The sequence below is a fragment of the Augochlora pura genome, chromosome 7, assembly GCF_028453695.1.
Source record: "Augochlora pura isolate Apur16 chromosome 7, APUR_v2.2.1, whole genome shotgun sequence".
Classification (NCBI taxonomy): domain Eukaryota; kingdom Metazoa; phylum Arthropoda; class Insecta; order Hymenoptera; family Halictidae; genus Augochlora; species Augochlora pura.
Genome location: NC_135778.1, coordinates 25,923,227 through 25,948,923, shown reverse-complemented (window position 1 = coordinate 25,948,923; position 25,697 = coordinate 25,923,227). Strand labels below are relative to the sequence as shown.

The 25,697-nt window shown below is 36.4% G+C and overlaps 1 pseudogene; it reads left to right on the top strand.

Annotated features, from left to right (window-relative positions):
* The first annotated feature begins 18,711 nt into the window (after positions 1-18,711).
* Positions 18,712-19,388, top strand: LOC144473077 (protein GVQW3-like; annotated as a pseudogene).
* Positions 19,389-25,697: the final 6,309 nt, after the last annotated feature.

The following is a 25,697-nucleotide window of genomic DNA, read 5'->3' as shown; positions in this document are numbered from 1 at the left end:
TAATTCGGAAGAAAACGATTGTAGTGATAGTGAAATTATCCAATCAACATGACAAAATCATAAAAATATCATGGAAAATAGTGCAAACGAAAACATATCGCTAAATAACAGCATACGCCAGGTTTAAAATTAATCACATTATAGGAAATTATATGAAATATAATCGATGTCTTCAAATTATTGTAGTATAAATCTACTATATACAATGTACTATTTTATTACATATAGCAGATAATATTATATACTATACTACTATACGCTACAATGCCCTATATGTATAGTATAGTGCACTGTATAATAGTGTATATATTTATATAGTATACACTACATTATATTATTACATTATATAGTCTATACTACTGTGTACCATATTATACTATTCTACTATTATACTATATAATAGTATATTATACTATTATATTACATGTACTATGTAACATTATCTACACTACTACTATACTATGCAATATGACGATTCCTAGATCCACGTTTTGCAACAGAATAACAACGAGTTGCTGCTACATAGCATCCGGAATGGCGCGAAGTGCAAAGGGTTAAATCGTAGGACAATCGGGAAGAATTTACTACAGTGTAAGAACGGGATCGGCGAAAGAAATCGGCCGCGGGATTATCTGGCACGTCGATCGTCGTTATCCACAGCGGAGGAGGCAGCAGAAAAGATCGGAAACGTACGAGGCGGAGCGTCGGGCTATCATGAGCCTAACCGCACGAGAACTATGGCCGCGCGCACCATTCCGGAAGAGGAGAACACGGGGGAAAAAAAAAGAATGAAACGGGCCCGCGTATCCCCGGGCCCCGCATTATTGTGTACACGTGCGCCGATCCTGGCGCAGTTAGGATTGTGCACGTGGTTGCGCAGGTACTTACGCGCGGGTTCGCGCGTACGGAAGCACGGCCGCGCTAAATGAGGGCGAAGCTAATTAGATGGCCCCGCGGTCGATACCTTTTCCGCCGCACAATGCGATATAATAATTCGTGGCCTCTTTAATTGGCACACGGGCCCATCGGGACCGACCTCTCGAAATCGTAAAGAAAACCAGCCGCCGCGAGCCGACGTCCCGCGATTTACATGCGACGGCCGGCATTTTATTGTTGCCACGCAGCGTTTGTTGCCCGCTGCCTCGGAAATTGTTTACAGATTTGTTGTCCAGCGTGGAAGAACCTTTAACCATTTCACTACTTTTTATGGCGAAAGGTTCCTCGATGCTTTTTGACGTTGATGTTATACGATATTTTGTAAGTCGAAGTTGGATTAGACGACGGAGTTGGAAACTCTTGTACGTGTTCTTTACGATGTCGTGTAAATATAGAAATATTTTAAGAATTTTACATGTAGTGGTTCGGTTGACAGAAATTCTTGAAGAAGTGCGTCTTTATGGAATAAGGTCGCGACGAGAGGTCTGCTGAAAAAGACATTGCAAATAAGTAAAAACCAATATTGCAAGCTGCAATTTTTTGATTATGTTCCTTAAAGTGTTGTCTAAATATAGTAAAATTTTTATGAAAATATACGCAGCCAGTCGGACGTTAAACATTTCCAAAGCGATGCTATCAAATGTTATGTCAAATGAAATTAAAAGAAGAAGAGTCTTCTTCAAAAATGATATTTCAAAGCAGAACATTTTGTAAACGATGTCCGAAGTATCGTATAAATATCGTTCGAAATTGTTACAACTAACAAGAGAAAATAAAAATTGGAATTCAACGAGTTACTAATTCAATGAATTTCTGTAAAAATGAAACTGCACGAACTGAATCTCAGACATTTTTGGATCGATGCTAGAGGACGATTGCAGCATTTGAATGATGCTGATCGATAAAACACGATACAAAGAATTTCGAAATTATTGTCAAATGGTTAAGGGTTAATTCAGCCTGAACTTTCTGTTTTCGTGGTTGATCCTCGAAATGGGTGGAGCAATTTCGTTAGATTCCCTTAGCTGTGCCTGATTGGGCAACCTTCAGTCTCGCCCTTCTTAGGGGCGGGCTGTACAAGCTACAAAGGAAGGGTAGTTGCCAAGGGGCGCAGAAAACCGGCGCTCCCCTAATTCGTGGGATCCACGAATCGTAATACGGCTGGCCGGTTCTCACGCATCAATTTTTCAAGATCGCCGCTTTCTTATAGACGCGTCGAATTATTCATGAAATCGTGTTTTCAATTCATGCAACTTGCCGAAAGCCTGTTGAGCAATGTTCAGCCACAGCTGGGAGAAACACTATTTTAAATACGTGTACTGTTTTTGGAAGAATTATCTATTTATATTAGGGTGTCCCGTAAGCTTCTTCCTTCTTTTTTAATGTGAAACCATTAGACGATATTTGTTGTTTAAGGTCGATTTATTGTGTTATACGTGAACCGTTCTACTCTATTACCGTCCTCCATCTCTCAGGAAGTCTCATTATGCGCTCTTTCCAAAACAGTTGAGACTTACTTGCAAAATATTCGTCGAGGTCCGTTTTTATTTTATTTTGTTCCTCCGGTGTCAGTCTTATCGCACTAATTGAACATTTTTGTCTCGGGTTTTCAATCGCTTAATTACACTCGACACAAGATGCAACACCGAAACACAGCGCGTTTTGATAGAGCTTCATCTGATTCGGATACTGTGCTCAACTGAATTTAGACATTATGTGAAAAGTAGCAAGTTTAATTAACTTTAAACCATTCTGTTGACATTATTCATTAAATATAAGTGGTTCCTCGATTATGTTCGCACTGACGGATAAAATTATATATTTCTTATATTTAGAAAGAAGTACTTTACTCGTTGGCGACAATATGCTTTCCAGAACTAGATATTTTATTTATTGTAACCGTTCTTTGAGATTGTATTTCAAGTAGTATTTTATTTGAAATATACTATGCAGCATGAATAACATTGTCGCCAATGGTGGATGAATTTTATTTTCTACTTTAAGTTATCAATATACAGGGTGGTTCGTGCAACTTGTGCACCGCGTAAATTTTTCAATACGCATTTATTTTTATGTGTTGGGTCGTTTCGACGATTCGAACGACAATTTCTTTCTCCTAAATGGAATACTATACATATTTCTTACATAAAAAATGTCGAATTCTAAGTAAAAAGGTATGGATTTTTATTCGCCTTAAACATGATAGTTTATCCCTAATTTCGCTTTATTTTTTTGAACATTTTCTTCACGTAATACCATTTCTAATCCAATGCATATTTTGCAAGTTGTAGAAGGTGCATAAGTTTCATACCTTTTATATATGTAATAACTATGAGTATTGAAAAAAGGCTAATATTTTCAACTAAAATTTTTTGTGTACTCTTGAATATATAGATTTTATTAAGATAGTTAAAAGAGAATATAGTCACGAAATATTGGAACCGAAATGTCAGAAAGTGTATCATCTAATAAAATTGGTATAAGTAATAAAAAAAAAAACGAATATTTTCTACTAAATAAATTCATGTATGTTTTTTAAAGTATCAACTAATAAGAAAAGAAGTTTTGTCAATTTTTATCTGATCGATCATTTCATAAAAAACTTTAACGTATTACTTCGTTACCAAGTGCTAGAAGCGCAACGATAGAAACAGAATCACCTAATAAAATTGCTATAGATAATAAAAATCTAATATATTTTATTGAATAATTCTGTGTATATTCTTCAAAGTACAGACTAAATAGAAAAAAATGTTTCGTCAATTTTTGTATATCCTTGATTTCAATAAAAATTTTAAATTGATCACCTTGTTACCAAGTATTAGAATAAAAAAAAAACCATTTTCAATTGAAAAATATATTCCCCAAAGTATGGACTAAATAGAAAAAAAGTTTAATTAATTTCTACCTAGCCACTAACTTGATAAAAACTCTTAAAAATCTGTCTCTGTCGTCGGTATCATTACTTTAAACGTTCTCTACAATATTAACAATTTGCAAACGCCATAACCGACGAGAGTTCATCAGTGCATCATCAATAAAATCTTAAAACACCGCTAAAGAATCAGTTCCGGGCACGTCGTCGATTCTTTAGATTTCGTTTCGCTTTTGATACGCACGTGGAAAGATTAACGTTAGCAGATCCCGTGCCTTTGTCCGCGCTAGATGAAGCCGTGTGGGTAAGTTCGAGCAAACAGAGAAACAAATAGCAGGCCAGGTGTATAAGCAGAAGCACGTCCGTTTGATTGCAGTCCGTAGCAGTAGGTAGCATTTCATAATAATTATCTCGAGGGGTCCGAGAGAGGCTCCGAGGCTCCGAGGCTTGCACAGAGACTGGCTACACCGATCCGCAGAGATCGTTTCTCCTCTATAAGGTCGTCTTATTAAGGAAGCTATCATTAAGCCTCCCTATCTCACCTATTACCGTTTACTGGCCCTTGCGATTCGCTCTGGCTATTCCACGCCGATCATCAAACGATCCCTGCTTACGTGATTCAACCGTTTCCTTTAAAATAGGTCTCTGATAATCCATTGAAAACATAATTCGGCTTGGTCGAGCATCGTTTCAAATCGGACTATCGAAAGAGAACTTTTTAGAGAAGATTTTATTGAACGGCGAATTTCGTGTGATGCCATTTTCTTGGCGACAAGAGGGGTGGATTTATGAACAGCACGCTTGATATTCGAAACGATGCGCTTAATGTGAATTCATGTACAAGTTAATACTCTATGTACCGGAGAGTTATGAATATCTTTTAAAATATTTCATTGGTTTTAATTTAGTTATATGGACAGCTTATTTTGAAAGCGGTGTAAGTTCTTGTTTCGGGAAAATAGAGGTTAGCATACATAGTCAATTCAAAAATAGAAAATTAATTGCGAGAAGTCTAGCAATGTTTCTACTAATTTATCAATGTGTATTTTGATTGTATGATTTTTGTTTAGGGGAATTTAACTAAAATAATATATATTTACAGAGCGTAATTAGAGATACATCACTTTAATAATTAAACAATTGTATAAATTGTATAACTTTAATTATGAAAAATTAAATATCACTTAAAATATATTTCGTATTTATCCAATTTTATTTATAAATACAAGAAGTAAAAAAGGAGTATTATTGTTATATTTAATATAATAATTGCTATTATACCTGCTTTTGAATGGTGCTTTGTACATTCTTTATTGAAACGAAATTCAATCATTTCATTTCGTATAAAATAAATTTATTATTTCTCCTGTTGATCATAATCATTTATAATAATATTTATATTATAATTTGCAATAATCCTATGGTGTGTGCAAGCAATTCTTTTTTCGTAATTTCTCTGCCTATGGAAATTGGACTTACACCACTTTTATAATTAATCGCTACACGATTTCTTTCACTTATCAATTTTAAATTGAACAAAGCATTTGTATTGTTTAAGATATTAAATGTTACAAAGAACGATTATAAATAAGCAGTCTGAAATAAATTAATCACTTGTATTTCATACGTAAATGAAACGAAATGTCTTCTATAAAAGAGCAACGTTGCCATTTCAGCCATTTGCCTTACAATATCGTGTCAAACTTGTTATGAAAATTTGAAACGTGGTCTACTAAATATGGATATTACTCGTCTGTTGTTAAATTTAAATAAAATTCTATCCCTCTTTTACCAATATTTAAATATTGAAGTAAATATTTTCAGACAATAAATATAAATGATCTGTGTTAACCGACGTCGCTGTGAAAGAGGTCGTAGCGCAAATTGTTGATACAGAAAAACAAAATGATGTGTGACATAAACACAAAACATCAGCTGAACATCTCAAAAATAATTGTACTTATAAAAGGATATCACAAACACAAATTCTTGTTATTCTTACACAGAATATCGTTTAAAAACGATAAATATATATCTTCGATAAAGAAACGTATGCTAACCTTAAAGTGATCTTGAAAACGCCCACGTATTAAAAAGTTAATACCGCCATCTGATTCAAAACTCGAAATACTAATATCGTTTATAATCTCAACTTAGTTTCAGACACCATGTATACGACAAATTTAATTTATTTAATACATAGAAAAGAAAGAATAATAATAATAATAGAATCGTATTAATAATTGAGATACATTTAATTTATTCGATAAATAGAATTCCGCTCTACGAGTGTAGTAACTGCACTGTACTGTAAATGTACTGTACCGTAATTGTACTGTACTGTGCTGTAATTGTACTGTACTGTAATTGTACTGTACTGTACTAATTGTCTACGACTTTAACTAATAATGAAGGCAATTAGATATCTATCTAAGACAATAAGACATCGTAGATGCTGATGACGGCGAGCAAGGATCCAATAGATTAGGGGTCGTAGAGTCCCCTCAGCGTCACAATGCTTGCGTACTCCCCGAAACTCTCACTCCTTTTTGGCATTATTCATGCATCGGACCGGACTTTGCGAGCTGGGAGGCACAATGAGGAACGAGAAAAGATATTCACCAGCTCCTCAGTCGGAACGAAACGATTTTCTTTCTCACAGCACCTCTTTCTGCCGTCTTCTTTATCCCCGGGTTGCATCCGATCACGAACTCTCTGGTCCACTTTGCACGAATTATGCCTCTCCGTTTGGATTATGGTAAATCGCCTGCATAAAACGAAGATTTTATTTAAATCGGCGGCGTGGAACTGGTCAGATCCCTGGGACTCGGACTCGTTCGTTAGCAGCAGTCCGATTCAATTAAACCGTGTGCTAGGTGCACAGGTGAAATTCGCACTCTTCAACGGACAAGCATGATTTTATGAGTTACTATGATTGCGACGCAACGAACGCGATATCGACAATAGACCGTGGATTTATGCGTTTGTGAGAGAGAAGTGGAATGGCGAGAATTAAAAAGGGGCAAAGATAGGATCGAATAAACAATGTCGATACATTCATTTTATCATGTTACTATTATTTATTTATTTATATATTATGTTTGGCTAATTTGTTTTGCAATTAATGCAGACAATTTTTGTGAAATGAATGTATTTGTAAACTGCGAATGTTTATAAAATTTTAATTAGCGCAAAATCCTTTTATTAACCGAAAGATTGTTTATTTTATAAAGAGACTAACAATGCTGTTCTACCTTGTCAATTTATACGTATAGCATTTTGGGAAACTTCACGTGTCATAAAAGCATGAAAATCTGCTGTCTGATAACAAACGAGGTTCATTTCAATTCAGTTAATTATTGTGTATAAAAGAATGTTGTTTTAAAATGAATACACAATTTTTTGTGTATTCTTTAATGTATAAATGTAAATAAATGTGGCAAAAGGACAAACACTAGATCGGAATAACCAACAGACTGACTCCTAATAAAATTGATATGATTAATAAAAGGAACGAATATTTTCTACTGCATAATTTTGTGTATGCTCTTCAAGGTATTGTTTAAGCAGAAGAAAAGTTCCGTCAATCTTTTTCTTTAATCATGTATTTGATAAAAACATCCAAAGCAGTATCTCGTTACTAAGTACTAGATGCGATATAATAAAAAGAGGGTCGGCAGATGAAAATTATCATAATTATTTAAAAGAAAGTAACATTCTTGACTAGAGATTTTTATGTGCATTCCTTAATGTATCCATTAAGTAGAAAAAAAGTTTTGTCAATTTCTATCCAGCCATTCACTCGATAAAAATTCTTAAAAGATTACCTTACGAGGAATAACGTCGCCTAGAAAAGTCATTAAAAACTGAATAAACGACGTTAAAAGTTTAAAAAATCGTGCGGTCGATTATCTTCGCTGAAATTTTGAAGATATTGTAGTATGCGCACTAAACTCCGGCATGCGACGCGGCAAACAAAAACATCCCCGTCGCGAAGATGGCGGCGGATGCACCTCGGGAGGCTAAAGAGACGCATTTAGGCTTTTATTGCATAGTTATACTGCCTTATAATGCGGCGCGGAGCGCGCTGCACGGTACAAAGTCTTCATTTTCGTGATAATGCCGGCCATAATTCTCGAAGTGGCATGCGAGGAGTACGTGCCGCTCATAAACGGGCAGATTGCCATCTTTACATCATTCAAGGAAACTTCAATTAGCTGGTAATAAATGGTTCGATAAAACTTTATTATTCCGTTCGACAATCGCTCGCGCGAGTTATGCTCGTGTCAGCGCACCGTTCGACGATTCCACGTGCTATGCGTATTAGGCCACAACAACGAGTAATTTATTTGTGTTTATAATAACACGTTATTGGAGTAAGCGTGCAGGAATTAATAATGAACGATAAAGGGACAATGTAAAAGTGAATAGCGAAAAACGAAAAACAATAATTAATTGTCGGAAAAATTCTCGTGAGAAGAATTAGTATCAAAGACGCGACAGAAGAAACTGTAGCGAAAATCGCGCGATTAAAATGTTGCAATATGTAGTTACAAATAATAGTTACAATTAATCGAAAATTTCCAATAATCGTATTTAGTGATATTACTGCGGATTTTTATGCAAAACGAAGCCTATCGGTGTATTAGTTGCAGAAATTAAAAATTAAGTATTAAGACATTTCTTTTATTAATTACACGGAGAGATGTTACTGTCACATACTGTGACAAATGTTACTGTTTTAATCATTTCGGTAAGGTGAGAATAAGGTGTCGGTAACCTAAATTCTTATAATTCTTATGAGATGCTAATCTGATAAACTATTTTCCAAACGGAATAATTTCTTATTTATATATATTCTTATATATCCTTGTGTACTATTATATATAACATTTATTTATATACTTATACTGTTATAATATTGTTTATAAACACTTAGATGACCGGTCACGAGATTTCTCGAGTTTCAATGCATACGGGAACAACAACGTAACTTGTTAAAAATCATATATTCTTCAGTGATGGTTATAAAAAAATCACTTTTAGCTTCGTATTTGATTTATTTTAAATCCGTTGAACTTTGTATCTGCTAATGTTTGTTAAATGTATTTTCAAAATATAATCATGTGCGCGTATTATATTATATCACAATCTTGTGTACAAAATGTAACGTAATCATGTATTTCATAAATGTCTGTTCATATATTTTATAATTAAATGTTAAAACTTTGTATTTGCAAATGTTTTTAACTTTCTATTTGCAAATACTTGTTAAACGTGTTTTCAATTTTATATGTTTAGTCTTGTATTTGTTGAATGTTTCTTATAATTTGTGCAACAGTTTCTCATACGCTTTTAAAACTATCAAAGACAAATGTGCACTCATTCGTTGCTTAGAATGCTGGCATTTTGTGAATGACGTTGCAAACAATTACCGGACGAATATGTGTTTAAAGTATACTTCAGATAATCTTGAGAACATAGAAATTTTTATTTCCTAATTGTCGATAGTTATTTCTTGTTTGTTTTCGTTTTCAATTGCTTGAATAAAGATTCAAGATTACGATTACGTTAGAAAAAGACCAAAAAAGAACACTGATTTCGTCGATTCTTCTTTCGTTGCATAAAAAGCAAGAGATGAGATAATCGCTATCGATACTAACACGTGTCCTAGGTTGTCGAAGGTTAATTTACGTTCCTTCTCTTTCAATTCTTTGACTAGAGATCATGGATTACGATTACGTTGGAGAAAGACCGAAAAAGAACACCGATTTGTTGATTCTTTTTTCGCCGTTGCACCGTGCGGCGGTGCGCGCGACCAAGGAAAGCAGCGCGGGCTGTGCCCTCGGCCATATTTCAGAATCAGCAAGGTTGCCAGCGAGAATCGCGGACCACGCGAGGGGGCCCCGGTAAACCGTAATCCGTTTAACCGTGGCGGGCTGACGCGCAGTATTTCGCGCTGACAACCGGGACGGAGTTTGTCATAATTATTGACCGGGGTGTCAGCGGGCAGAGCGTGGCTTCTGCCAGCGGCGCGGCGCGGCGCATGCTCCGCTAGATGCGCGAATAAATTCGAGCGGCCGGGAAAAAGCGCCGGCTAATTAACGACGATTCAACCGCTAGATACCGTCTCCTCCCCTACGGCTTATACCGTACAATGCGACCCCGCAACGAAATCTCCGCCATTTCTTTGCCGAGCACGCGTGCAGGAATGCCGGCTAGACTCGCATAAATTCCGCGGAGGCTACCGCCGAGCCGCGGCCGGTCGCCCCATGGTTTATGACATTAACACAACCAACGGCAATAATGCTATTAGAGTCGAGCGTGCAAAATGTCCGATGTTTTCTGAAACATAGCGACGACTCCGCTGTGGCCGTCTCCTCGTTTATTCGCCTTATTTTCGGCTCTGTTCACCTTCGCTTAACACGCTGCAAGGCCATTACTTTTTCAACGCCGTTGATTAGCGTGTTAGCGGCAGCTTGTTTTTCATGGGAAATCGAAGGTGAAAGTTTTGTAACCGAGGATTTCCTGCGAAAGCTTTTAGGGGCGTTGGTTTTTGTTTAACTCTGTTGGAAGTATGTGGCAGTATTCGCGTTCGAAATATTTAAACGTCGTAGAAATGAAAAGAACCACGAGGGGGAGGGGGATAATGAGAGGTTAACGCGTCGACGCAAAACAAAAGTCTACTCTCAAATTCATTTGAAGGATGTTTTAATAATTTTAAATGGTGTACTGTGTTTTTGATATTGCAAGTTGTAAAATGTATAATTTTAGTGCAATAAACGTGCTAAAAATTCCTTTTTTCGACAGCTAAATATCAGTGATACTCTCTCAGAAATTATTGGTGTCGCTGTGAAAAGATCGTTTTAGAGAAAACTACGCCAATGTTTAACAGTCTAGGAAAGAAATTTTAATATCTACAGTTGACAAAGTAAATAAAAAGACAGAAAAGCTACCCTTATTTGTTTCACAAAAGATGTTCTTTTTCGACTTGGTAGGTCACGTTTTTCATGGTAGCGAAATAAAAATACAGCGTTCCGCTTAAAAGAATCGAAATGGTCTTTGAATGATCTTGAAGAATTTAGTAAAGAAAATGTAATGATACATTTTGCCTTGATAATTTCTTTCGAAACAAGTAATATTATTATTGTATTCGCAATAAGGATTTGAAATTTAATTGCCGTCATTCCAAATCACACACTTTGCTGAATGAAGTCTCTCAGAATCACAATAATTAAACAGCCAAATATCTTTTCAATTCCAAATCGTGTTAATGTTACCGACAGACGATGCGCGTCTTTATCAGTCCTATGTTTCTGATGCGCGCGACCCTAGCCCCGCTGTCTTTTGTCTCTCTTACACGCAACGCTCGCTTCGCATTCGGCGTGCACGCGAGACAGTTTACAATGTACATTTATAATACATTTCTAAATTATTAAATTATATTTATACATTACGTGTGTTCGTATATTCCATTGCGTCAAGCTCCTGCTATCAGGTTATGGGCCCAGGAAGAATAGCGTGAATAAAAACCAATAAGTGTGTGAAAACGTGGAAAGTGAACACGTGCCCTTTTTGTAGTTGAACGCATCGATCACAGAATCTAACGATAATGTCGGCATCCAGTATCGCCCGCATTGAACCACTCACGCGAGATAATTACGACACGTGGAAGCTGCAAATGCGTGCATTATTAATTAAATATGACGCATGGGAATACGTTAGCAACGGAATCAGCATGCCCGAAAGGGAGGACAACGATCCACATTCGGAAGCAGCGTACAAAGTCTGGAAGAGGAACGATGAAAAAGCAAAATCCGACATCATTTTATCGATGAGTACTTCGGAATTGAAGCAAATCAAATCTTGCCAGACATCGCACGAGACGTGGAAAAGGTTCGAAGAAATATACCAGTCAAGAGGACCAGCGAAGAAAGCCACGCTATTAAAACGACTCATTTTGCACAAAATGAAGGAAGATGAAGACATCCACACACACTTGAGTAAGCTTTTCGACGCCGTCGACAAGCTGCAGGAAATAAGTGTAGAAATAAATCCGGACGTACAGACAATTATGCTATTATATAGTCTTCCGAATACGTTCGAGAATTTTCGTTGCGCTATCGAATCTAGGGACGCGTTGCCGGAACCGGAAATATTATGGGTAAAGATCATAGAAGAATACGACGCTCGAAAAAAATCAAACGGTCCACGTCGTGCCTAATGTGATGATAGCCGGCAAATATCGCAGTTAAATATTCTCAATTCCAAACCATTTCATAACTTTTCAATTCAGAAACGTTATAAAATCTTTTCAATTCCAAGTCTCTTCAATTCCAAAGTATTTCAAATCTTGCAAATTCAAAGTCGTAACAATATCTTTGTAATTCCAAATTATTTCAAAACTTTTCAGTTACAAAACGTTTTAAATCCATTTAATCTTAAGACATTTGAAATCATTTAAATCCAAAACCACTACAAAATCTTTTTCATTCCAAATCATTTAAAATCTTTTCAATTCAAGATCACTACAAAATCGGTTCTATTTTAAATTATTTCAAATCCGTTTAATTGAAGACCACGGCAACACCCTATCAATTCTAAATCATTTAAAATCTTCTCAATTCAAGATCACTAGAAAATCATTTCAATCCGAAATAATTAAAAAATTTTTTCAATTCCAAACTATTTTAAATCTTCTAAAAACTATCGCGTTACTTTTGCTGTTCGTTACTCTGCTTAGAGACCGTAAACAACAATCACTGTACCAAAGGTTTCCGACAAGAGGGAACGTTGCTCCCCGAGGACTGTTGCGGAGTTAGGGTAGCAAACGATTCTCCTGCGGGGCCAGATCGTTGCGACACGGTAAGCATAGACTGCGCGAGGATTTACGAGCGCGCGATGCCAGGAATCAATCCGGCTTCATAGTTTATCGAGATTACACGGTTTCGACTAGCTCTGGGAACAACTCGGAACAAGGGGAACTTACGATCGTGGATGTCGTTTTTGAAACGAGGGTGGTTTCAAGCTGTAGCGGACGCTTGCCATCGAAAAACTTTAATATGGTTCTTCGTAATGGGCTGTTGCTTTTCAGATATTTTGATTTAATCTCCGCGCAGGTCCATACAGAATGAATATGCTAAATAATATGTATAGAAAGAAGTCGTGACTGAGTGAACAAGGTACTTGAATACAAACATTACGTTCTACCTTCTCGGGGATGTTAGGTTATGTCAGGTTATGTTTCTCTTTTATTTCATAAATTCGTTTTATTGCAAGAACAGAACTCGATGAATATTTATTTCATACCTGTGATTAATTATAAGTTATAAAACTTTTTAATTTATAATACTTGTAAAATGCTATAATAGTATTAATATTATACAAGGTGTCCTAGCATTGGTGGTAAAGTCGAATAGAGAATGATTTTACACGAAAAAAGAAAAACAATTTAAAAATAAGTGATAATATTTTAAATCCGAGGCTTCGTTGTTGGAAAAATTAACATTGGATATTCGAGTATGATTTCTTTATTTTTTTTTATTAGAATCAATGACACAATTAAAAAAGAAGCATTGTGGTTCAGTAGACTCGGTTTAGACCCTATGCCGTCTAACAAACATTCAAGTCGTTTGTTTAATCCACTTTCAAGAATGTTATTCTGTTTTAAACGGCATTTTGTAATTATGGTTTATCTTAGTTTAGATGGTTGCTCGTTGATAGAAGTAATACGTCACTTGTAAAGAACGCTGATATCTCCGTCTTCGAATTTACAGTGGATTAAGCGAAAATAATATACTTGTAACATGTAGGGGCGGTAAAAGGAGCTCTAAAAACTTTATAAAAATTTCTCAGTTCCAACTCTTTTCAAATGTTTTCAATTCCAAATCATTTCAAATTTTACAAATTCAAAGTCATAGAAAAAACCTTTACAAATCCGAATCATTAGAAAATCTTTACAATCCGAAATCATTGTAAAATGTTTTCAATCGCCAACTATTTCAAGTCTTTTCAATTTCAATCCGTTCCAAATCTTTTCAATTGCAAACTCATTGAAAATGTTGAGCATTGAAAGCCGATTTTTACAACAACGACGCCTAAATTGAACAAATTCTATTCTTCATGTTCAATTAATTTTTTCACGTAGTATCACCCCCTTCTCAACTGTACTACCAATGCGCGGATACCCTGTACACGTTATCTACGTTATACTCACACACTATAGGGCAAGCTTCAATTTGGAATATCCCATAACCGAATGACCATTACGAAGAGCCCCCATCGGGGTTGTTTGATACTAGGTGTGCGCTACAACTTGAGCCCACTCCCGTTTACAAAGCAATTTCCGCGATCGAAAGTTCCCCTTGCAAGCGCAGCTATGGTTCTCTGTCCGGGTCGCCATCTTGCCAGGCGTTCCTACCCAGAAACACCCCACGGCTCTCGATCATCCTCCCCGCGACCATAAACCGGCGAGGGTCGTCGAGATTTTCTCCCCTGTACAAATACATTTCGGCCGGTTTTACCGGTCCGGGCGCTCTTTGCTCGCGTAATACGCCATGCATGGTCTTTTTTATCTTTCGCCGCGCGTGTCTTTGATACACGCGCGACGTGCTGGCGGAGCAATATGGGGCTGTCGCACGCCGAACGCGATAAAAAGTCATTTTATGAAAGTATGCTTATAGCAACGGACATTTTTGCCGATAGTTAATTAGACCCACGGGCTGTAATGTTTTATGGCGTTTCTTTTTTTTTACCGTTCGTCTGTTTCGAACGGAACTGCACGGCCGAGCGCGGTAAAAAGATATTTCATAAAAGTATGGCTTACAGCGAAGGATGTTTTCATAAATATGTCATGCGGATATTTGTCTCATACTTGTTTCGATCATTTTAACAAGGCGGAGATAGTTTCATGAAATTTTTCAATTTTTCTGACATGTTTTTGCTATTTTGTATTCGATCAACTCGTTTCAGTTGTAAATCGGTGGCCTGGTTATTATGTTAAGTTAGATCGATTCCCTATTTCGTAGAAAATGCGGTATGATTTTTATAATAGAATATTTATAATATTTAGTTTCAAAGTTGAAAATATAATCCTTTAAAAAGTGACGAGCGTATGGGAGTATTACTTCTTATTTTATGGCGAACCGTCGCTGTATGATTGGAAAAGTTCTCGTTCAATTTGCAAGAAAAAATTTAGATATAATGAATAATATGAGAATAGTTACAGAACGATTCAAAAATTGTCGTAAATAGCTACAGTGACTGTAAATAAATCATTTCTAATAGGATATTTGAGAATCAAAATTGAAGGAACGACAAATGTAAATCAAAGTATTGCATACGTTTAAGTTAACACATTTTGGAGAATAAACAAATCACTAAAAAGTTTTTTTAAATCAAAAGAATATCTAAAAACTCTGCTATATGCACACCTAAGTACTATGTTTTCAGATATTTTTGCAATATAGTGTCGAAATATTGAGAACAGTTTTTTTCGTTGAAAATTAGATTAAAACATTTTTAGAAAATTAGAGATCTTTAAAGTGTCATCGCGCAACAATACGTTGTTTCATTTTACTGAGTGAAATCTCTACTTTCGTTATTCTTCAGTTCAATATTTGTTTCAAATATTTTTGCAATAGAAAAGTGTCAAAATATGGTAAACCCATCTCTACGAATACATCAAAATTGACGCAATGACAAAAGGCAGTTCACAAACTTCGTTATCTCAACTATCCAGTGACCGTTACAGGTTTAACATTTAAGTGAGCATATTTTGAAATTGTAATTTTTGGAAGTGTTGCTCGTTTTTGTATTGAAGAAATAAATGTCACGTAATTGTAAGTAACTGCAAAAACATTAGTGCCTATTCAAGTTGTATATTCTTTGACGAATAACCCTTCTTTATGGAATACGGTGAAACGGGGTAAATATATGTTGAAAAAGATAATCTGTCTAAGAGATGATAGTTCCGGTGAAAGCAGTGATAACAGAGGAAACTAACTTCGCCAAACGCAAGATGAAATTGAAATTATGCGATACAGTGAAAATGTGCAAATAGAGGAATCAGGAGATAATGAAGAGGAAAATTTCAGAAATTGACGTTTAAAAAAAAACAGTGCATGTCCTTTCGGATTCAGAAAATGATATAAAATTCAGCTGATCCCAAAATACTACTATTTTCCACGATACAAATAATATTTTACTCTTCATCAAACGACTTATTACTATTATTATTCTTTATTGACGGGCTAGTAAGGCCCTTTCGAGTTACATGGAGTTCATGCACATTGTTCGGAGTAACCTTGTAAATAGTATATAAAAAGAAAGAACAAAAATGACACAATATAAATAAAAGTGAAACATAAAGAAATTACACGGTGTGTGTTTTAATAGCTAGTATTGTTGTATTTACTGTACGAAGTATTATAAAATACCATATCATTTTGATATAGATATTTTGATATCAATACACCTGTATGACAATAATCCTTTAAAACTAAATTACTTATTCCACAAAATGTTTATTTTGTTTAACATGCATCAAATTGACGCGTGCCGTAAAGATAGGTATAAGAAATGTCTGTAAGCCTAGTGTTAAGAACGTAAACGTTACTTCGAGTCCATAATTATCCACATCACTGGACACCCCGTTCGAACGATATTCGGTTGACAAGAATAAAAATTCCGGTTGCGAAGCAACGAATCGTCGCTGAAAGGATTAAAGATGACTCCGTGTTTGAAAAAGATGCTAGCTCGACAGCGTCACCGCGTGGTCACCGCTTCATTTACACTTAAAGGAGCCTGCACCGGAGCGAAGGGAGTATCCTGCATACGCGACGGTCGGTTTAAAAGTTGAACAATGGCGCTGGCATCATACGATGACACTGTATTATACGGGACTCCTTTTTCTTGCCCGTTTCCAGGGACACCGATATTATGGATGCATGAACTTGTTTTACTAGAGACGGCCGACCTGCTTCTCCGACTATCGTTCACATAATGCCGTGAAGAACACAGGTCCTTTATCCGCGGAGAATACTGTTTACCGAGCACTAAACAAAACACACGCCCCAATAGAAATTCCTCTTTCGCATCGAGATTCTTTTGTCAGAACGACTCTCCCAAGACGCTCCCATAAAATTCATATAAATTCGGATTAGCCGGCCGGCTCGCCGTGGACAAAAATACCGACGGTACTGGAAACGTGATTTAATACGACCATCATTTTATTACATATTAGTGGCGTCGCTAATGTATTTCAGCATCTTATTTATTAAACAAATTATCGAAAGTCAAGGGATGCTTCGATTATTCACGAAACCACTATTGACAGTTCTTTCAGAATTTTTCAGTGTAATTGTTATGACTTCAGATGAAACTATTATTTTATCTTGAAAAAGATGACTGTAAATTCGCAAAAATGTACATTAATAAGTTCAGAAAGTTACAAGATCGCGTAACAAATAATTTTCTTTGAAAAAATTTCGAAAGTTAGGGGTTGTTTTTATTAATTACGAAATAAGGGAAAACGCTTTTATCAATACTCATTCCAACTGCAATAACTTTAACATTGATATTTTTTTCTTGATAAAAGATATGAATTAGCTTTATTTTCAGAAAATGTCCCCCCGGGATTACACCAAATACCCGGGTGTAATTACAATGTATATCGCTTATCGCGGGCTCTCAAATGGCAACGAATAAATAAATAGATTATAAGTCAAAAGATTACAAACAAAGAAAATAATAATTAAAACATTGGCAAAGATGAGTAAATAAATGCACATTGATATGTTGACAAGGTTATAGGTCTAAATAAACAATAATTTTCTTTTGAAACACTTCAAAACACACAGAACGCATTCATCAGTTATGAAAAACTAAAGATCCCTTTATTTATACTAATCCCTAAAAAACTATTAAAACTATGGATTAAATTTTTATTTTCTCTCGAAATAATTGTTGTACATTCTCGATACATGTAACTTTACCAGGTTTACAATTTCATGTATCCAGTAGTTTCTTTTGCAACAAATGTTGTAAATTAAGGGATGTTTCTGCCATACATGAAAAAGATAAAAAAAAACTTCTACGAACACTGATGTTGATAAAATTCCTGTAATTTTGAGCTGCATTGTTCTTTTTTTATGAAAAAAATACTGTAGATTCTCTAAACATCAATTTATTAGTCCACGATGTTGTGTATCCCAAAGTATGAGATTTTTCTTTGAAAAAAAAATCTTAAATATCGAGGAATGTTTTTATCGTTTACGAAGTATTTGAAGATTCTTTTAACAAGATTTATTCTAAGAAAAATGCTGTAACTTTAGATTGTTTTGTATTTGACTTTCTTGCAATATACATTATAGATTCTTGAAGCATTCTTCAACAACTGAATCACTTTCCATGGTAGTGCATTAAACAGTTATCATTAAAAAAAATTTTCAAAAATCAGAAGATGTTTTTATCAATTATAAAAGAAATGAAAATAGTTTGATAAAAAAGAACTCTTTCTCATGTAACTGCTGTAACTTTGAATTGCATCGTTCTTTTTCTTAAAAGAAAATAGGATATATTCTCAAGACATCCTTTAACAAGCACACTATGTTTTTCGATGGAATATTAATCGATTATCGTTAAAAAAATTTAATTTCAATGTTCTAAAATTTCGAAAAATGTTCAAAAACAAAAACTCTCACATACTACTGTGTTCAAATAGTAAGGTGAATTTTTAATTTAAGCTTCCCTCGCTAATCGATTCGAGCAAACTGTTTTATTTTTATGTTGATAATACTGTTAGTGACATCTGTGCCAAATTTGATGTGAATGCCATCATTTGTCATATAGTTACGCTTGTGTTTTCTGAACGACTATAAGTGATCTTGGCGATTTTTACAATGTCTGATTTTGCTGAGCAAAGAAGTGCCATTTTTTGTTTGCGGAATGAAATTTTGGCTGCGGAAACGTACAGAATGTTGCAGAGGGCCTTCGGTGAATCGACTATGTCGCAGAAAAATGTTTATAAGTGGTACAAAGACTTCAAAGATGGCAGAGAACGTGCTGATGATTTGGAGCGCTCCGGACGACCATCAACGTCAACTGATGAGCAACACGTAAAGAAAGTCAAGGAATTGGTGGTTGAAAATCGTCGATTGGCAATTAGAGACATTGTCGATATGGTTGGAATTTCAATTGGATCAGTTCGAACAATTTTGAAAGACAATTATGGAAAGACAACTCCTGGTTTTTGCATCACGGTAATGCGCCGTCTCACACGGCATTGATTCTTCGTGAGTTTTTCGCCAAAAATTCCCCTCATATCGTTCCGCAACCGCCTTATTCACCTGACTTAGCTCCGTGTGACTTTTGGCTATTTCCGAAACTCAAAAGACCGCTCCGGAGACGCCATTTTGAATCTATTGAAGAGATTCAACGTGAATCGCTGCGTGCTTTGAAGCCTATACCGGAAAACGACTTTTTAGCATGCTTCAAGGAATGGAAAAAACGTTGGCATAAGTGCATTGCATCGGAGGGGGAATACTTCGAAGGGGATAAAATTAATTTGGATGAATAAATAAAGATTTTTCATTTTATAACAAAATTCACCTTACTTTTTGAACACAGTAGTAACCCTACCTCATCTGCAACTTTCAATTACATTGTTCCTTTTGCTATAAAAAAAAGTAAAGTCTACTCTCGAAACATATGTGAATACAGTCCACAACGTTCCATGTTTATACAACCAACAGTGTTCCTTTAAAAAATTACGAATTACACAGGAAGCATTCATCAGTTACAAAACAATTGCAGATTCATTTATCGAAAGCCATTCTCATAAAACAGCCCATAATAACTTACGCTCTAATTGTTATTCAGTCTCGAAAAAAAAGTCCTGAACGCTCTCCAAGCATGAGAGCCAAGGAGCCTGCTACATTCCATGTCCGCAGCTCGAACGGTGCTCGTTGAAAAAAAAAGCTGTGAAAAGCGAGGGGATGTTATTCACAGTTTGCGAAAGCGTCGAGCAGCGCCGGTTAATCGTTCTCGTGCGCGAGTGTTCCCGAGCCGTTTAGTTCTGTTCTCGTGCTCGTTTTCGTTTTCGTCTCTTTATTAACTCGCACTGACAGTGTAATAAACGCGCTACCGGGCCACCCGCGCTCGGCGCAGCGCGCGCGCAACAGTATCGTACTTGTATCCCGCACGGCGAAGGACTGGTCCTCGGCGAAAAAGGGTGCAGCCAAGGGAGGAGGACTTCGCGAGGGAAGGAATAATCTGCGAGAGCTCCCATTGTCTCCGGCGTGCCTTACCGTACGGCCATTTTTTCTGCGGCACGAGTCGAGGGCACCAAAAAGAACTATATCGCCAACGTGCCTATTGTTTAGGGAGTATATCGAGCGATATGATTTAAGGTCCTCGGTGGAGAGAGAGCGAGAACCATGGCGCTACCTCGCCCCTTGCGACGCTACGCAGCGGTTCTCAAACCCGAACGATTGCGAAAACACAGTACAGATCAGAGCTGGTCATATATTATTCGGATCACGAATTCAATTTTATTCGGGAAATCAATTCGATATGCTGCTTGATTCGTTATTCGTTTAGTGTATTGTTCGATTTATTATTTAAAGAATTGATGCGACAATTATTCAATTTATTATTCAAGTACAATTTTATTCGGTTTATTATTATTCAAAGAATGTATTCGAAATATTTGTTCGATTCATGTACAGTTTTATTTCATTTATTATTCAAAGAATTTATTCGAAATATTTATTCGATTCATGTACAGTTTTATTTCATTTATTATTCAAAGAATTTATTCGAAATGTTATTTGACTACAATTTCATTTCATTTATTATTCGAAGAATTTATTCGGTATATTATTTGACTACAATTTTATTCCATTTATTATTAGAAAAATTTATTCGATTCGTCGCTTTAGGACAACGTTGTGGTTCTGAAATGATACGTCGAAAATTATTGATTGGATCGAGTGAAAACTGTCCTTATCTTAATCAGGAAGGATTGTTCCATTACAGAAATATTTTTTCCATCAAAATATTCATTCTTTCATATTGAAATTAATAAACATTTCATGTCAGTGTCCATGATTCTTCTGCAGCTATAGACCAAACTTGCTATATCCATTTTGTTTCTATCTGTCGATGTAAAATAAACACCTGAATGAAAACAAAATTTGTTACAATAAACCAAACTGTGCTAATAAAAGAAGAATCAACTGAATGTAGCTGATTACTTTTCGAAAATAAAAGCTCGAGTCTACGATCTTGTCTAGAAGTTGGTATACCTCAATCGTCGGTAGTTCTAGTGTTAAAATATGTTCCAAATGAATCAACTGTTTCTTCACACTATACACAATTCTTTCACAACAGTAATTTACAACTTTCCATTTGATAGCTTTATTTACTTCCAAATATTCAGAAGATTATAAAATTCACGCACGCATTTTCATTTTCACTGGAATTGCAATTTAAACGGCAAATTCTACGTACGACGAGTATACCCGTTGTGCCGCGAAATATTGACATAGCATCGCGACGAGTATATTCGACGGAAGCAGCAAACTGTAGAAAAAGGGAGCAAATCAAGGGAGAGAAAATAATAGGCTCGGATGGTTCCTAGCCTGGCGTTTGTGTTTCAATTTCCGAGCAAATGTAAACGCACCTTAAGGCGACCGCAAGTGGCCGCCGGTAAAAGTACACGACACTGTAATCCCACAAATGCGAAAACTTCGTACCGCTGGAACAAGTAACACAACAGGTACTTAAACGGATTACCTGAGGTAAGTATCGCTTTCGCATGCGCGCGTGGTCGTTCCGATCATCGAATCCGCGGCTCACGTATTCCGGGACTTCGACCAAATATTCGGTTCACCGTTTCGTTAAGATTCCAGCCGTACTTTCGACGAACGGTTTTTGCCAGAACTACGCGGAATCCCGGTGGCGGATATCGGCGGCCGGTATCGTTCGAACCGATCGCCTTTTTGCTCGAAAATCTCTAATCCTTCCCTTTAAGGAGAGGATTTTCTGCTGTCGACTAGTCACACAGTTTCCATCGGCATTATACTGGCGTACATTCTTGGGCGAAACGCTCGCCCCATCCTCGTACCTAATGTCGCTATACTATTTGATGACAAAACAGTACAGTGAAGCATACTGAAGTACAATAAAGTACAATGAAGCATAATAACTACAATAAGATACAATAATGCACAATAAAATACAATAAAATGCAATAAACTATAATAAAATACTTTAAACTACAACAAACCACAATAAACTACAATGAAATACAATAAATTACAACAAAATGCACCAAATAGACAATTGTATTTTCACTAATTTTTCTCCAATTTTGATGATTTCAGCATCAATGGATAGCTGAGATTTTTCTGATTGGAATGAGTCCAAACACGACATAAATCGCATTACTTTTATCGAAGACCTTATACCGGGTGGGTCACAACTAACTCGCGCATCTCGAATAACTTTAAAATAATCGATCGTGAAAACATGGAATCCTTTTTACACACAAGAACCTTTGTTCATCTTTAAAACCATAAGTACATAACAATTTTTATAAGAAGCACAATTTATAATTAATTTAAAGTGTACGACTTAGGCGTAACACACCCTGTAGATTGCTTATTAATTCATTCATCCGGGAATGGCTGAAAATAATGCTAAATACGTCATGTTTGGACTCAGTTTGATCAGGAGAATCAGAGCTATCCGTCAATGCTAAAACGATTTGTAAAAGTTCATCGATTTGAGATGTGTCCTGGATGATTGCTTTTTTCTCCCATTTATATAAAAAAATATTAAACTTTTTTTCATATATTTTCAGATGTTCGAAATACAGAATTACATTCGCGTCCAGAATTTTGTAAAATATTCTTTTTCAAGCTGATCGTAATCTCTGGTTTAACTAATCGATGGAGGTAAACAATTAGTTTTAAAATCACATTCCCTTAAATATATTATATACAGGTTGTTCTAAAAGTATCTAATAATACAAAAAATGGGTGGTTCTTGAGGTCATTTGAAGCAACATCTACCCTCATAACAATTCTCTGCATCGTTGAGCGATTAACTAACGCGAGGTGGCGAAGCCAACAGGTGGACAACGTTCGGTTCCTCTCATTGGCTTGACCATCTCGCGCCAACTGATCTCGCCTCTCATTGGTCAGTGTTCCTCGTTAATATCTCGTGAACAAAAGCCGCTGAATTTATTTCCGCAAAGGAAAAAGTTGTTTCGGATGACCTCAGGAGTGACCTCTCATTTCCTAATAGTGATTAACTTTTAATTTATCCTATACATTATAATATACTACACTGTACAAATATATTATACTGTTTTAATATATTGCATAATACATTTAATATATTACGTCGTTTCATTTAGCAGTGTTCATTAACTGGTTTTTGGAGCTCGCAAAATCTTGCAATGCGTTTTGAAAGAAATTGTCAAAAGAAACGTTGTACTCGCGTTCAGCAGTCATGGCTGACAATTTAGGCGTGAGTTACACATTGCTCCAGCAATTTACGTCGACCTGCGGCTGGAGCTGGAAGGTTGCGAAGCTCCTTGAATAAATCAGGAATGAAATCGCCGTGGAAACGCAGAATCGATCTGGTGACGGTCCGCCGGCCGTTCCATGGGGGCCGGGCGGCAAGGACATGGTAAAAACTTGCTGATCAGCTGGAAAAAATCGACGGTCATCTAATGATGCCGCGCGGAGCGCGCCGACCCCGTCATACGCCATAACGAAGCAGCCGGTTAGGCAAAAAGCTGGCCTCGAGTTAGCACGAATTCAAATCGCCCGCGTTCGCTGTTGTCCGTCGGGACTGCGGTCAGCTGGCGAACGTAATATCAGGATAGATCGTGATAAATTGCGATCGCCGATGGGGAAAAAAAGCCATAGAGCCGCGGTGCTCTCGGCGATGTAAGAACGTTGCGGCAGCGATTTCAATGGGGGATGCGTGGAACGTTGCACCGGCGGAAATGTTGCGACAACTTTATTGCCCGGTTACGTTAATATGGGCTTTTATTGCTTAATTAATTGAAACGATCGGCTTTGGTTCATGGTCTGCCGTAATTGGACGCTAATGGAAGTTCGGTGCGGAAGTTCGCGCGTTTACGGGCAGAAGCAGGTCGAATGCGAGAGAGCGCGAATGTATAATATTTGGGTGTCGCGCCCTCGACCACACAAAATTACGTTGAAATTGATTATTTTGCTTAAACAAATGAAAATTGAATGAGTATGTTATTATATTGATTAAGAATCTTTATGCGAAATACAAATTTTTCAACACAGTTGTACGAAACAGGGATTGAAGAAAAGTATGCATAAAAATGCATAAAAATCTATTATATGATATAAATACATTATATAATACAAATATGTGAATATCGGTGTTAACACATATTTGTCTGGTAATTGTTTACATCGTCATTCACAAAATGCCGGCATTTTTTGACACTATCTGTAGAAATGATATAGTCTATATAAAAACAACTTGTCAAAAACCATATAATTTTCAGTGATGGTTATAATTATACCATCTTTGGTTAAAATTATCTTTGTTTGGCAAAAAATAGAATTTAATTCAATTAGAATTAAAAGAACAAGAATCGATTATTTTCTGTAATATACGAATGACGAATTTTCATCATTTAGCTATTGCTGATCGTTTGCGGATGAATATGTGTTAACCCTTTGCACTCGAGTGGTGACTCTCTGTAAGTAACAATAATCAATTTCGTACGCATAAACTGTGTTACATAGAATGGAAATACTACGAGACAGAAATTTTATTTTAGATTTACGATTAAAATGGCTTCGAGTGCAAATGGTTAAAAATAAATATAATAATAAAAGTAACTTTTAATATCTTTTTCCAACAAAAATTACTTTTTTATTATTTTTTTTTTCATTCGCATGCTATGAATAAAAACTGCAGATTACGATTATATTAAAAAATAAAAATGAAAAAGAATATTGAGATTTTAATTTTTATCCATTGCTCGAATCACTGCGCGATGCTGCGCGCAAGAAGCGTCGTCGGAAGGTCGCGTCGCGTCGTGTCGGCGACTCGTCGTCTATTCGACAAGAGGCTGGAGCGTGTACGCGCCCAATTAGAAGGAATCCCGGAGGCAGAGGGACGGGACTCTCACGCTGCCGGGAATTCGTATGCGAGTCGTGTGTCCGGTGTCCTGGTGTTGCTACCGGGCTTTAAAGCTCCGTTCATAGCGGGCTCTTAGGGAATCTCATTGTGCCTGGACCACCAAGCATGCGCACAGTGCTCAATTCAAAGTATCGACCCATTGAATTTTCTTTTTGCAGCGGCATGAGAACCGTATGCGTGCCGGCCGCGGCGGCCAGGATTATCCGAGATTTTGTTTACGATGGGAATTGCGTTTTCCTTGTACTCGTTAATTAAGACTGTGGGAAACCGATACGGTGTTACTGCACAACCGCGAGAGAATTTATCCAGATGTCGATACGTATAATGAGGAGACTGCGGGTGTTTTTGCAAAATTTACGTATTAAGTATGCAAAATTTATCTATTGAGCATGCAAAATATATGCAAAATTAATGCGGAAAGTATTCAGGGATATGAAATATACGGGGCGCGGCATGTAAATGTTGTCGCCATTTTTTAGGCGCTTTCGACAATCTGACAAAAAATGTTTCGAATGAAAGTTAATCAGAATTTAATCTGCTATAATATTGAAAAATGAAAATTTTTTAATGCTATTGTTTTTTTTTTACTATAAGTCAAGGTTTCATTAACTTTTTCAAATGACACCTTGTATTTTTGACTTTGTAGGGTTATTAGCCATAAAAAACGAACTTAACGACATTA